We start from the raw sequence: 16,017 nt of genomic DNA, 5'->3' as shown, positions 1-16,017 counted from the left end.
ATCGTATTAGATCCAAAAAATAGACCCCTCTTTTCACCAGCTATTGCGTGGAGTGATCGATCTATATTATGACCTCCCAAGCCTCAGAAGACTCATTATATACCTATCAAAGCCGATGAAATACCTAGCCAACTTTATAAGTCGATAAGGGCTAATCAGGGTATACAAACTTAATGGGAACTGAAATGTGTCGGAAAATATGGGACAATAAACTATTTATTTTATTCAACAAATAAGACACGAGATTTGAGAATGTTACATTCTTTATTATATTGAACATGCATACATACGTTATATTATATATACACTACAAAATATTTTTTCTGAGAATTTATGAGAAAAAATCAAGGATTACCTTTGTGTTTTAATTAATCAATACGTATCTAAAAACACTGAAAAGAATAATATTAATTACCTACTTATATATATTATATACATATTATATTTTAAGTGAGAGATAAACCTACAACTTTTTATTTTTATTAAATGTGAATTTGTTAAATGATACGAGTACCATCCAGGTTTTATAAAAATTTATTTTATGGTCATGTTTTTGACAGATAACTCAAATAGTGGCAACTGAAACACTTAACTGGTGTGGAGTAAGTGGCCACTGATCTTGAGTGTGGAAGAATATGGGATCAACTTAAACACGCGTCGAGAAAACGCTTGTCCTTCATTCTGACTACTCTCGGTTTATTCAGTGACGCTCATTCAATAATGGTATAATTGAAGGCTAAAGCACACACTATTGCTCGTCTATAATGTGTAGTTCATTTTCGTATGACACTCACATTCAAAACTCTGCTTCAAAATCTCTTCTGTGGGTTTCATTTAAACCACTATTATCTTCTTTTTTTTCTTGTGCAGCACATTTTTTTTTGAGGTATATCAAATCAAACTACAATGTTTTGATCATAGTTATCTACTGTAATGACATTCGATATAAATAAAAATCATTTCAAGTTATACACTATATATAATTATTATGTAATTGACATAATGCAATATTTAAAAAAAATATGTTTTGTTTTCCTTTGTTAGCTAGACACCACACTGCGCCTTCAAGAATACATGTCGCTCTGAAGTTTCTTAGCATAATTCCAAGTCATACCAACATTTCGCAGGTCTCCAGTGTGCATTCTATAGATAGATGGTATTTATCTACTTTACAGGAAGCCAGAATCTATTTGGCTGGAAGCAGGTTGAAGTTTTTTCTCAAAACGCAGTAAAGCTACCTCAAGCCTTTTTGGTACCTAGTTTTTTTGCTGTCACGTGCATTCTCCAAACACTATGAATCCAGCGGGTTTAAGGGTGTACCTATGGGCATTTAGTGCTCCGCTCTTTGTGTACCACTGTAGGACGGCATTTGTCTAGCAGCTGACACTCACTGATAGACATCTCTAGTCTATTACTATTTCATCTGCTTAGCGAGCACGATCACATCGCGTATTTTTGTCTGCTTCTTTATCTATTAGTTTATTTTGCAATCTTTAACCGCTGTGCCCAAGAAGCACCTTTTTTTTAATTTTATCTTACATTAAGAATAATATGTGTTTTTCAAAATTATGTATGTTCAAGAATTAGAATGGTACATTCTTAAAATCTTGTGAATTACTCGTTGAATAAAAGAAATAGTTAATTAAAATAAATTTGTTGTATGTAGTACAACAAACTGATAACTGTCGAGAAATCTTTGGTAGTAAAGGACCCATCTCTGAATTCTTCAATTTAATTTTACAATACAAGTGCTGATATATCTTGGCGCAAAATATGTTTGTTTATCGACTCTATAAGTATTATGTATTGGATCAATGCAATGAATAAAAATAAAATATCTGGTACATCGAGCCTACTAGTTAAAATTAATTGTATTTTACGGTTACATTTATTTAAACATTTAAAAGTGTGGTGTGTTAATGAGTGAATTTAAATGCAACAGACAATCTGGCAATCGAATATAATACATAAATATTTTATCTGACCACGTTTTATCATTCTAAGTTTATAAAAAGAGTTCTGATAAACCAATAGTTATGATCCTAGAGCGCGATGCAGAACGGTAGACGTAAAACTGCCGTTCTAATGGCTTAATTACATTGGCAGACGCGCAGACCCAACCCGATCCAACGATCCACGCCGACCGTCGTCGCCAACGCTTTTACACTATTTGCAATTACATGCAACGATTCAATCGCGTTGGTCCTTGTTTTTGATTGGTTTAAAATAAACATAGTGTTGCAATTATTAAAAATATAGGATGAGCGAAAACTAGATATTTCGTAGATTGGTGGCTACACTGAACGCATTCCCGCGCAATTTTACGTTAAAAAACTGATCTGTCAAACCTAGCGAGCATCAAATCTGTTATTATATATTATACATGTCAATTATATTATCGGATATCTCTTCGAATATTCGGTCCTTTAAATGATTTTTTGAATATAGCGGGTTTTTTTATATTCTACACTATATCTTAGGCGTGTATTAATTCGACGAGGAGTGAGTCATCACTGGTACTTTTGAGTTTTCGCCATCTTGATCTTGCAGTTGTTCGAAATCGAGAATTAAATGAACGACCGTTGCGTGACTTGCGAGCGGGCGCGTATTCGGCTATTTTCGTACGCTTTCGGCAATCTTCGCTTTTAATGAATGGATTGCACGACGGAATAAAAGAAAATTTTCCACTTTCGACCCGATCCTTGAAAACCATAGAGAATAGAGTTTGACAATCGTGGCAGACGATCGGGCCAGACGCAATCTGCCAATGGAATTTGGGATTAACAAGCACATTTCCTTTCTCTCTTTCACTTGGGCGTTTTAATAAGAATAATTAATGTTTTTCTCACAGAACTTAGGTCGTCAAAATCAGCCACTTAAAGTTAGGCGTGTATCCAAAGGACTTACGCACTTATGTATGGTTCTGCATCGCGCTCTTAATTTGTTTGGAAGGGTAGAGCATCTTCGGTCGTTTTCTGTGAGATTTTTTTACCATTTGCAAATTAAAATTACTATTTGCAAATAGTCACATTTGCACGTCTCAGATTTTTTTGTATGGAATATCTTCTTCTTCTTTTGCCATATCCGCCCCTTAACTGGAGCATATGGACACCACGCGGCGCCTCCAAGAATCCCTGTCGCTCGCCAGTCTTCTTGCTTTGTTCTAGGTCAAACCAGCATCTCGTAGCTCCGCCGTATACACTCTGTAGATTGTAATTAGCGGCTTTCCAGGACGCCGGAATCCGGTCGGCTTGAAGAACAGGCAAGCCAGGTTAAAGTTCTCTTCTGGCATCCGCAGCACGTGGCCGAGCCAGGTCCAACGTCGCCTCTTCACTTTCAGCATGATGAGAGGCTGCTTGGTGCGTTCTCTTATCTCCTCGTTGCTCCTAAAGTCCACCACCGCACACCCAGTATTCGTCGCAAACATCTGTTTTCGAAGCTCAGTATACGGTTGCTCTGAGCCTTCGTAAGGTGCCATGATTCGCTACCATAACGCAGCACCGTCAGAATGCAAGCGTCAAATAGGCGGCATTTGGTTTTGACCGAGTACAATCGTGAGTCCCAGACATTCCGCATCGACTTGAATGTTGCTCCAGCCATTCCCATTCGCATAGCGATCTCTTTCTGCAAAATGCCATCTCCAGTGATGTGTACCCCCAGGTACTTGAAGCTGTCGACGCTCTCGATGTTTTGTCCGTCGCTAATCAGAGGGAAATCTGGATCAGGACAGGTGCTATTACACAAGACATTGGTTTTCTTCGCGTTAATTTTCAAACCAACGCGAGAGGAGTTGTTATGCAACCTGTCGATTGTCTCTTGAATGCCCTCAATTAAGTTGTCGAATAGGACAGCGTCACCGGCATATTCTAGGTCGCATAGCTTTACCGTGGGGGTAACAGGTATGCCTCGGTCGGGTGGTATTGACTTCCGTAGTATGAAGTCAAAGAGAATGATGAAGAGAAACGGTGCAAGGACACAACCCTGTCTGACTCCGGTCGTGACCCCGAACCATTCCGTGACAGTGTCTCCAATTCTAACACAGCATTCGCTATTCTCGTGCAGGCTTTTGATTATGGCAATGATCTTGGGAGGGATCCCGTATGCTCTTAGTATCGTCCAGAGGGAGGGGCGATGCGGACTGTCGAAAGCCTTCTCATAATCCACAAAGCAGCAGGCCGTCGGACTGTTCAGCTCATGGCTCTGCTGGAGAAGACATCGAAGGTTGTGGATTTGGTCTGCACACGCTCGACCAAGTAGAAACCCGGCTTGAATTTTCCCGAGGACGTGCATTATTGTGGATGTTTGCCAAAATCTTTCCCGGAACACTGAGTAGCGTGAGGGTCACCTTTTTTGTGAAGTGTGATGATTTCACCGTTCACCCAGTCCCTTGGACAGCGCTCTTCTTCCCACACCTTTGTCATCAAATGAAACATAGGGTGCAGGATTGCGCTCAGGCTGTACTTGAGGAATTCAGGATGAATCCCGTCTCCCCCCGGTGCCTTTCCGTTCTTGAGCCTTTTCACAGCCGATTTTATCTCGGTGTATTTTCTGACTCGTTTGTGAAATCATTAGTCAGGTTGAGGATTATCCCTAATAGCAATGGTTAGGTCGTCATTTTATCGAGAAGAGACGCATTTTTTGGCCCGTGATACTTGAAGTGCTATCACTATTATGATGTTTCAATGAGCAAAAATATTTATTTTGTTATTCGGTTGCATTTAGTGTGTCGTACGCCATTCTAATTTTTGAAGCTACGTATCCTGTTAGTTTTGGTTTAGCAATTTTTATCTCAATAAATTGGTAGTTAGATATTATGTTGTATAGGTACTTGATTTGAAACAAGACTCACGATGTCGTTTTTCATCAGTATGTGTGTCTTTTTATGTCTTTTAAGATCACTATTTGTAACGAACTTTTTAAAACACACGTCGCATTGATGTGGTTTTTCACCAGTATGTGTCATTTTATGTATTTTGAGAGTACTGATTTGAGTAAAGTTTTTTAAACACACATCGCATTGATGTGGTTTTTCACCAGTATGTGTCAATTTATGTCTTTTGAGATCATTATTTACAATGAAATTTTTAAAACACACATTGCATTGATGTGGTTTTTCCCCAGAATGTGTCATTTTATGGATTTTGAGATAACTATTTTGCAGAAATTTTTTAAAGCACACATCACACTGATGTGGTTTTTCACCAATATGTGTCAATTTATGTCGTTTAAGACCTTTATTTGCAATGAACTTTTTAAAACACACATCGCAATGTAGTGGTTTTTCACCAGTGTGTATCATTTTATGTGTTTTGAGAGTACTGATTTGAGCAAATTTTTTTAAACACACATCGCATTGATGTGGTTTTTCACTAGTGTGTGTCACTTTATGATTTTTAAGATGACTATTTCGAGAGAATATTTTAAAACATAAATCACATTGATGTGATTTTTTACCAATATGTGTTTTGTATAACTTAAGATGCTGAGACTTGGTGCATGAAATATAATGACTATTTAGATGATTTACAGATTCAAACACTCCATAACAATCATTGCAAATAAAGTTACGTGGAAAATGTGTAACTCTTCTTAAGACAATTCGAACCACTTTTGGCAAGTATGATTTCAGAACTTGAACGTTTTGTTCACCTATAGTTATCTCTGAATGCTGTATTATATTTTCCATTTTATTGGATGCAGGTGTTATGTTGTTAATGGCCAGGCTATTGTTAACCGTATATTTTCTTACGATGTCTAGTGGTTTATGTGTGAAACATTGCCGAGAAGAAATCTAGAAAAAAATAGGATTTGCTTATTCAATTCAATAATAATAAAATCCTTCATATAGCATTCATGCAATGTGTTTTATCAAGTAAATATTATAAGGATTGGTTGTTTTTTTGTTAAAATAGAACTTAGGGAACGGTAACTGTCAAACTAATCTATAACACTGCCCTGACTTGACATTTATGAGTACTAATCACTCATTTTATTAATCCTACTAATCATTGATTAGTATAGACTGGCAAAACAACATGAATAGAGTCACGATTGAACAACGCTAGCAAATCATCCATTTTGACTTGAATGGGCTTAAAAAAACTATCTTTATAATTGAACATACCTGATCTAATGGCCTGTATTGTGGATCAGAGGAACATTGGGGATTCTGATTATCGGTTTGGCGAATTGCGTTGTCAATAAATTCTACGTTGATGACGACTGCCTCTTCGTAATTCTCAGATTTTATATTAGTCAGACCGATTTCACGATTCTGAAAATAACAACATTATTAATATTATGTAACGGTAAAACAGCTCTTTCTTCTTCTATCAGTGGCCGCCAATATATGACTGCATTTGACATATGAATGTAATCTCAATGAGCGATAGTCCGGCCCATGGCCCCCACAAGGAGGGGCTGACAGGGCTCTAGCCTGGGGGCCCGTGCTCAGGAGGGGCCCGGCGTGGCAAATCAACCAAATAAGTGAGACAAACACTTCAGGATGTGGGGGCCATGGTCCGGCCCAATTCATCTCACCAGTTTAGCAGGATCACATCGCGTAGGTACTTTTGTTTGTCTCAGGAAAAATACCTTTTAAGTCTTGACGCATGATGTCCAACATGCACCTTACAGTGTTATGTTGAAGCTACTCGTAATGTTTGAGTATTTCGTTACACTAACTCACACTTAGTACACTTTACGGTACATTCGGCACTTATGAGTGTCTCATGTCACATTGGTTTTTAACTTCCGGTTTCGAGCAAATCGCGTGAACTGGTACCTAGTTACTGTTATACTGCAGATTTCAAAGTTATTTCCAGCAATATAAACCAAACTGAACGAAATAAATCATACCGAACGTTGGATCTTGGACCATTCGGCAGACAATTTTGGTATCGCGATTTCTGACTATTAATTTGTGTTGCCAATACTGTGTTACCAATACAAAAATTATTTGTCTCTAAAACAACAACACATTTATTGAAATGTAAACTGGTATAGAATTTTAACCGACTTTAGATTGTCGTATTTATTTATTTTAAATGTATAAAATATTAAATAATAATGCTTTATGAACTTAGTTAATTAATTAGGTTAATATGACACCGGTTCTTTAAATTAATTTTTCCCAAAGCTTTTTCTAATCGCCCACTAGTTTGATTGTTTTCATGTCGACATGATGTGACCTGCACATAAATTGATAACATCGATAGCTGGTACATAATGTGTACCTACAAATATTATATCTACTTACAATTATTGGCCTGTAATCTGAATACGAACAACCCGCTGGGTATAAATAGATAAAAATATATATAATGTATAATAATTATATTTAACATGAATTAGTAGATAATCTAGGTAAACTAACCTATATCACAGATGCAGGGTATCGTAGCTGTCAAATTATATTATAAACAAGTACTTAATTTTTTGAAACAAAGTTTAATATCATCGCAAGTTCCTACATAGTTTGTAAAAAAAAAGCAACACTTTATAATATTAAAATAAGCATTGTTATTCGCAATCTAAAGTGATTGTAAAAGAGATTAGTTTCCAAAAACTAACCTCGAAACTGCAACTTGAAACGTCCGCATTCTCTTGCGTTACGTGAGTGCGAGGGTCCGGGTTGTTTGCATGGCTAGTCTGTGTGTCAAACAAACGCTTGCTTTCTGTATCGGAGTGTGCTCCATCACATTCTCGCTTTACATCCATGTTAAGGGTAAATATTTCAAGAGCAACGTGACAGTACTCGGCCGTAGTGATTTGGCGGGCGCGGCGCGACGGCGTCTTGCGAAACTCAAACGTATAACCGTGTGTATTATGCCCCAAAAAAGACACTGTCTACGAACATTTTACACACGGTTATATTTTTGAGTTCCGCAAGACGCCGCCGCGTCGCCCCCGTGCGACCACTGCATTCTTGCACAAGGACAGGATCCATTCAAGGTAATGTTAGAAAAGTCTTGCCACAATACTGAGACGTATTTTCAGTAGAAACTATCGTAAATACAAACTAGATACGGTGAAACATGAATGGAGATATCATAGTAGATTTTTGGGTTTCCAATGTGTGTCCTTCTTCCTTCTTTCCTCGACGCTTCGGGCTCGTAGCAGAGGCCATTATCAAGAAATGATATATGTCCTATCGAAACGTCGAGGAAAGAAGGAAGGACACCACGGTGGAAACCCAAAAATCTACTACGATAAAAAAACAACCGAGAATGCCTCAAATATTATATGTATGCAGATATGTATTGTTCTCAAAACAAAACAATGGAGCGAAAATTATCGTCAGGATTTGATCGTCGTGCCAAAATAAGCCGATTTTTTTTTAATTTGTGGCGCGTGCCATTCTCTTTTGGCCCACACATGATATAATATAACAAAATCATATTTATTAAAATAAAAATAAAAGTCCATTGGTACCTTACTTTTTGCTTATATAAAAAAATGATACACATAAAATGTAAGGAAATTTAAAAACATTTATTAACATACTAATTTGTGTTTTATGTTTTTGCGAGACTTTTTATATCAGGCTGATAAGTATATCGTTCTAACAGCGGCGGCCTTTACACGCACATTCTTTACCGCGTGCTCAGGATCGTACGCGCCAGAACTCCGGTATTGAGCATGTCAGATGTCTGGTGCTGAAATTTACATCTCAACTACCTATATCTACCGCGATAGAACAACGTTTTGTCTGCAACGTTTTGTCTCCAACGTCTGAAGGCATATTGCGCGTTCATTACGTTCGTTCCTGGAAGTCGTTGGAGCGTACGACAATTCAATGGTTTTAGCAGGAGTGTGTGATTTTATTGTCGAGTAAACTAGTTTAGCTTTATTTTTATACAAGAAAGCATCTGTTCAGGCTTGATTTGTACATTATAATGGATATACAAAGAAGAAATCTAGCTGTAGCTTGTGCAGTCGCAAGTGTAAGGTTAAGTCAAAATAACAAAAAACGAAAAATCTGGGTTAAAGACTGACAGCGTTTTGGTCACCTTACCTTGGTTCGTGAATTAGGAACGTCAAAACTACCCCGATGAGTTTAACAAATATGTAAGAATAAACAGTTCGACTTTGTCAGCACACTTTCTCCACTGAAGAGAACTGCAAGTTTTTAAATAAAATTTTATTCACACAACAAATGCAACATCGTGCAGTGAAGGATTAATAAATTAAACTTCAAAGAAACCCTTCCATATAAATATAATATTATAATATACACAACATAGATATTATATTATATCTATGCTGTGATGTGAAACCCGGTGATTTTTCGATCTTTGCCAATTGTACTATTTTAGTCCTCGTTTAGGTGATTTTAAACATAAATTTTGCTGTCCGGTCAGTCTCCGTTTCAGTAGAGCTGTCAGTTAAACTGACGTGTATTTCGATTTTAGAGTTTCCAGTTCAATTGACGTGTAAATTACTGTGTATTACCGTATTATAGATACTATTTTTCCAAATTTCGATTGAAATATTATTATTTTATTATTATTTATTCAAATATAGGTTGGTACTGTATTATCACAACCAATATAATATGTTTAGAAAGTTATTGTAAAGAAATAGTCATTTTAGTCGATAAAAAATACGTAAATATAATATATCGCTGCTCCCTAACTGCGCATCTAGTCTATACACAAGACTACTTTCGGCCCCTACGGCAGCTATCTAGGGTAGGTTTGTATCGAAGTAATAGCACTTATTGCAACAATTACAATAAGTTTTCCGTCTAAACAGTCAAAACTGTCTTCTAAAATTTATCACAGCCAAAAGAGGTGCTTTAAAAATTACAACTGACGTATAGTAATTATTCCAATAAGTGTTAATACTTCGATACAAACCAACCCTAGATAGCTGTTGTAGTAACTAAGCTGATCGTCTAATGCACCGCCGTTTTAATACTGAACGGACCAAAACGTAAACCTCGACTAAACGGACAACAGAACTAACGTCTAAAATGATCTTTTTTGAATATCTTTAGGCGTAGGTATGATACAATTTATCTTAAAAAAACTAACCTCAATAATACTGTTGGCGTCATCTGTGCATTCTTGCTTTATGTAGATATCGCCATCCGTTGCGTCTGCATTCTCTATGGGTACATCAAACCAATGCTGCTGCTCTGCATCTGATTGAAATTCGTCTGGTTCGCGCTTTACATCCATTCTGCGTAAGTATTTATCAGCTCGAGGACAAAGACGTTCTTATGACTTTCAACTGACAACTTTACTGTCATCGTAGATTAGTGTTGCTATCTCTCTACGTGGGACAGTGTTGCCATATTTTTATATTTTTTATATTTCGGCAACAATTACCTATAGTTAGCTACAATCTTATCTGTAGAATGGGTGGGGGAGTCACAGTCGAAAACTACCCAATCATGACTCGCAATTGGACAGAATCTTAAATTCGAAAGTTCTATTTTTGACTGTAGGTAGGTAGTACGCGTTGTCATAATGTTGAAAATGTATCAGCTTTTGCTTCTCACCAAAAAAATGAGAGAATTTAAGACATTCTGAGATCCCTTTTTATCCAGGTACCTTTTCCAACAAAAAACGCTTTCCCGATGAATTAAAAAAAATGTCATTCAAACCAAAGTCAAGGGGTTTATTTACATTTTTCAAGCATTTTTTCCAGTATCTCCAAATGTTCTTTAATTTCGAAATTAGAGTCGGTACTTTGCATCAATTTCTTGTACAAAATTATAGAAATTTTAGTGCTTACATACCTACTTTTGTGTATTTTTTCCGATATCAAAAATATAGTATTTTCGGCATACTGAACGATGGAACCCACCCCAATTTAACGCCTCCGCGAGTCAAGCACGCATTTACAATAATTATAAGTACATAGGTAAAATAATATTGCAAAATTTCAATGACTTCCAAGCTTTCGAATACGAAACACCACTCACTCGTTCGTAGTAAATTTGTAACGCCGCACGCATCAATTTTCACTACCTACACTAACCTCGCCATTTTTTCATAGTAGAAATAATACTTGTAATATTGTAGCGGCGTGACTTCGAAAAGACACCCATAGATGGCGCGGCCCATTTACTGGACGCCGGAAGCACGATGTAGACAGTTTAGGATTTAACTATATTTATATAGCGCCGTGACTTCGAAAAGAGACGGCGCTGCCTATTGACTTGACGCCGCAATCACTATGTAAATAGATTAAGATTGAACTCTATGTTGACTCCGTTATTGATATCTCTCACAGTCTTACAGCCATATCAAAATGACGAATTTTTTGTTGCAAAGTGCTTTGACTCCAGATTATTACACCAGTCAATTATTCTTAACTGAACATGGTGGCTTTGCTGGCAGGCTCTTTGAGCTTGGCCTTGTTACCCGTTCAACAAGTCCATGTGGCGGGGAAATACAGGATGCAAACCACCTCTGGGAATGTCCTAAAATGTGTACAAAAAGGGAAGAGCTGCTCAAGTCGGTCCAACCAGCAGTTGGGCCCATCGGAACGTCCGACCCGGTCACCACAAAAGCAAATTGTCTTGCATTTAAAAAAATTGCAGCGTCCTACTGCAAGCGAGAAGATCTCTTCACATAATTAGCTTCGTTTTTTGTTTAGTTTTGTTTATATATGATATATTATTTAATTCATTTTCTATTTTGTTGGTTCCCTGTGCTTTTTCTTTCCAGGCACTTTGCATTCAAGTCAAATCAGTAAACTAAGTCAGAGCACACTTAGAGCGTGGCGACGTTACTCTTGGGTATGAGCTGCTCCTGAAACATCACCAGGGGTAAACAACTGCACAAATGATTCACATCAAATAAAATGTAGTACCTCCTACCTCGTGATACGTTCGATTAAGACGAGTGTTGTGCGGGGCGGTTTTGGTTTGGAGGGTGTGTTTGTGTTGTCACATGATTAATTATTTAATTGTCAAATAAATTATTTTAATAAAACACATTAACAATTAAGTACCTACCTATTTATTATTAGAACTCACGACGCAGCGGTGTGATTTTCGGCCACGCTTTCGTTCGGGTTTCTTGTGTACAAACTCATACCTACCTACTTATTTAAAAATACCGATCCTCTTTGTCACGGTGCGGGGGTGCAGGACGGCAGGACAGAATAAATAGTGACGATTATACATTAGGTACATATTAAAAGATGTTTTTCAAAATGTATCTCTATATTCAGATCGTGAATTATTATATTACCTATTATGGCGTTTTAGTAAGAGATAGGAACTTACCTACCTATTAACCGTACACTGCATGACATTTTCTTTTTGAACGATAAAAATATATGTGCTGTGAATTGTGGTAAAAACCATGGGGGAAAAAAATATATTATTTTTTGTATTTTTTTATTCAAAAAAATAATATTATGATGCCAAATAATGGCATCTGCATGCAACCGTTCGTTTCTTTCAACCTGAACGAAACAAATCAAATTAAACCATAGAAATATAACAATACAAATTGTATGAGTAGAAACTTGACCGGAATTGGTTTGAGATTTGACGTTTGGTTCAGTGTATCATTGAAAATCAAACCGTTCTCGGACCATCAGAAATGGTTTGACATGAACCGTCAAACCAATTCGGACGATCCATAGATTAATGGCAATATGTCAAAGTGTTGATAAGCATTATTCGGCATTTATATATTATCGTGAGGTATTCATAATAATATGTTAGACCAGAGGGGGGCAAACTTTTTGGATGGAGGGCCAAATTCAAAAATTCAAAATGAGCGGCGGGCCGCAAGTCAAATACTATTTTTAGATATACACTATTTATTATCACGAACACTAAACATTACAAAAAAATTAATGAGAAGAATGAAACTGTTGTAATTTTTTTTTAAATCCAGGTGTTAATTTTGTAGTTGATATTCTCAAAACTACTTCTAAATGGGCATCGGAGATATTTGATCGTAAAGAATTTTTATTGAGGTTCATGATCGAAAATGTTTGTTCACATATATAGATTGATCCAAAAATAATGAACATTTTTCTTTCATAATCTTTAAGTTGGTCGAATTTGTCTGAATTAAGGGCATTGTAAAATTTGGAGATTTCTTCACGACGATGCAATTCTCTTAAATCAGTGTCACACTGCAGATCAATAATCTTAAGTTGTAGCTCTGTCGGTACACTATCAATATTTATTGAAAATGGATCGCATACTATTGCTAAACTTGTCTCAATTTTTCGGAAGTCACCAAATCTTTGTGAAAAATCGTCATTCAGAGCTTTAATAATTTTACCGTATTCTTCAAATTTATATTCTGGTAGGTATATTCAGCAACTTCAACGTTGGAAAGTGGTCCACGTTGTTATTTGATATTTGTCGAAGGAATAACTTGAGTTTTAATATTGTAATCCATTCAAACTTTTTACCATACCATGGGCATATATTTTTTTTTCCTTGCAACGCGGAGCTAAAAGTATTTAAATGTATCACGATGTTCAACGTAGAAAATAGAGGTTACATAGTGTGAGACGAGACGCAAGGAAGACGTACCTACTGAGATAATACATTTACGAAACAACAAATTCTTCAAATTTTAATCTATTGTCAATATTTTTTAAAAAAATATATAAAAAAGTTATTCGTAATCAGAAGTACAATTAATGATGGCGGGCCGCAAAAAAATAGTTTGCCCCCCGCTGTGTTAGACATTTACACCATAGGAGTTCACATGAATTATGTATATTATAGATTAATAATCAATACATATTATTCATGAGTAGGTAACCATATTACGCGAACATGACGCCGCTTTTGGTCTTATTATCTCAAAATCCAGCACATATTTTCCATGCCAAGAGTTCGATATATAATTATTACGTCAGACCAAGAATTTATTTTCATTTTGCAAACTGTGTTAAATCAACCCGGAATGATCTTTATATTACCTAACGAATTTTATCAATTTAATATGTTCGAATGTCGTCTAAGTCACAATATCATACTGTCGACATGAACAAGTGGTCAATTATTATGAAAAGCTTTAATCAAAAGTAATTTTTAAAAACTCGCCATACCTTTAATCTTTTAAATTAACTAAATGGCTACCTATTCATGAGGCATTCTTTATATTTTTTACATTTAGATTAGATTAGATGGCGTCTGGCATGGTGCCGGCAGCCCACTCCTCACTTTGTAGTAAATATAGTGTCATGTACTCTTAAGTGTTAACCTGTGTTTGAGATGTTCAGAAATTTGCTTTTGATTTCACTAAGAATCTATCTGCTTCATTTTATTTTATATTTGTACTTTGAGTCTCTGTATTGTACCCTTTTAGTCGAGTTTATAGTTTCTGAATACAGAGAGGTCCAAGTATCGCTTGACTTTTATTTATCAAATTTGTTTCCCGTCACTGATGATTTCTTTCAGGATGTTTGTGAAATACGGCGCCCGCATTTTAATAGATTCTGGTCAATAATCATCGTCAACCACCGAGTCCATGGTGATTTCGTAGCACATCTGCTCGAGGGCGTGCTTCTCCAAAAGAGATGCACGGACTCAAACCTTGAGACGAGGTCTCACCGGAGACCTAGCCGGAGAGTCCCGTAGCATCCAAGAGGCTAAACACTATATTTTATTAACCACTATAGTTTCATGATAAGCTAGCCTTCTTTCTAACATTACACCATGTCCTTGGTTATTCGTAAAAGGCGGTTGTTAGTAATTTTGAACAACCACAAATACCCATGCTTTGAGAAAATAACATAAATATATTGTCCGCACCGAGAATTGAACCCGGACAAGGCTCGAAATGGACCGGAGCGCAAAGGTGCTCCGTTCCGGTTTATAAGATCCCCAAAATTAACGCTCCGTCTCGTGGATAAAAATAATTTGACCGTCTGAGCAAAAAATGCCATACTTTTAACAAAAACTAACAATTGTTTTTATAAGATACACATTAAATTAAATCCTACTTGAGTAGGTAACAATAATGTTAAAATATAGATATGAACCCAAAACCACATTGAAATTGCTTATAGTTGCATCATGGTTAATTAAGGAATTACAAAATGGGTGGTATATTAATTCCTTTTTTAAGTACTACATAATGATTTGAAATCCACAAGTTTAGTGGATTTTATCGGAAATCAGATTGTATTTTGGTTACAAATTAAAACAACTAACATTACGTTAAGATCTATAACACTGCATTTTTTTTTTAATTCAGCATCTCTTAAATTTTTTTTCGACTATGTCCGATCCTAATAGGATCATATTATGGGCCTCCACAGAGTAGAGGTTTGTGTATTAACAGATTTTGTTTTTGCGAGAAATGAATGTCAGCACTTGCTCAACCTATTAGGTCCATAACTTGACTCATACACAAATTGACAAACAATTTGTGTACTTGCCAGACCCAGGATGCGAACCTGGGACCCACGGCGCTATAGTCCAACGCTTAAGCCGCGCGGCCACCGTGGTTGCACTTCTGCTCTCTCTCGCTCTCTCTCTTAAATAGTAGGTAGGTAAGTTTTAAAAATAAATACCATCTAAATTATTCTTAAGGTACTGGAACCAGACTATATTTTTTAACCAGTTTTTTAATGCAGATCATCAACATCGTAAAAGTTCAATTCCGCCATCTCTATTACACGAATATGTGATGTGTTTTAATAACAATAATTTATTTTGGTTACTATTTTATTTATTTAACGGATAATTATTCACAATATTTAAGATTGTAGCAATCGTTTCATTGAACAAACATAGTTTGAGAAATATACTTAACCAAAAGATAAAGTTTTTTTTTTAAATACGTCACACAGCAGGATCGCACCTGCGTCCCTCGGGATTCACGCCCACGCACATTGATCCCATTGCCATAGGAATCTTATCTAACTAATTGCGACGAATTTTAACTAAAGACTCACAATACTCTCTCAATCACTTTCAAAATTGATTTACTATTGGCACTAAAATTATCCACATCTCACCTTTTTACAAAAATGACTGACTTGATGTCTTATTATGACACGTCACTGTTTCATAGG

General features: G+C 36.3%; 1 long non-coding RNA gene across 1 annotated transcript; it reads right to left on the bottom strand.

The window, feature by feature from the left end:
- Window positions 1–1,529: 1,529 nt before the first annotated feature.
- LOC147074152 (uncharacterized) lies at window positions 1,530–10,245 on the bottom strand. Its single transcript, XR_015070197.1, has 4 exons — window positions 10,038–10,245; window positions 6,125–6,274; window positions 4,524–5,791; window positions 1,530–3,069 (listed from the first exon to the last, which is right to left on the bottom strand). It is a non-coding gene; the product is annotated as an uncharacterized LOC147074152 (long non-coding RNA).
- Window positions 10,246–16,017: the final 5,772 nt, after the last annotated feature.

The sequence above is a fragment of the Rhyacophila brunnea genome, unplaced genomic scaffold, assembly GCF_057557595.1.
Source record: "Rhyacophila brunnea isolate RB1 unplaced genomic scaffold, BYU_Rbru_1.0 scaffold_16, whole genome shotgun sequence".
NCBI classification, from domain to species: Eukaryota; Metazoa; Arthropoda; class Insecta; order Trichoptera; family Rhyacophilidae; genus Rhyacophila; species Rhyacophila brunnea.
This window is presented reverse-complemented; position numbering and strand designations above follow the sequence as displayed.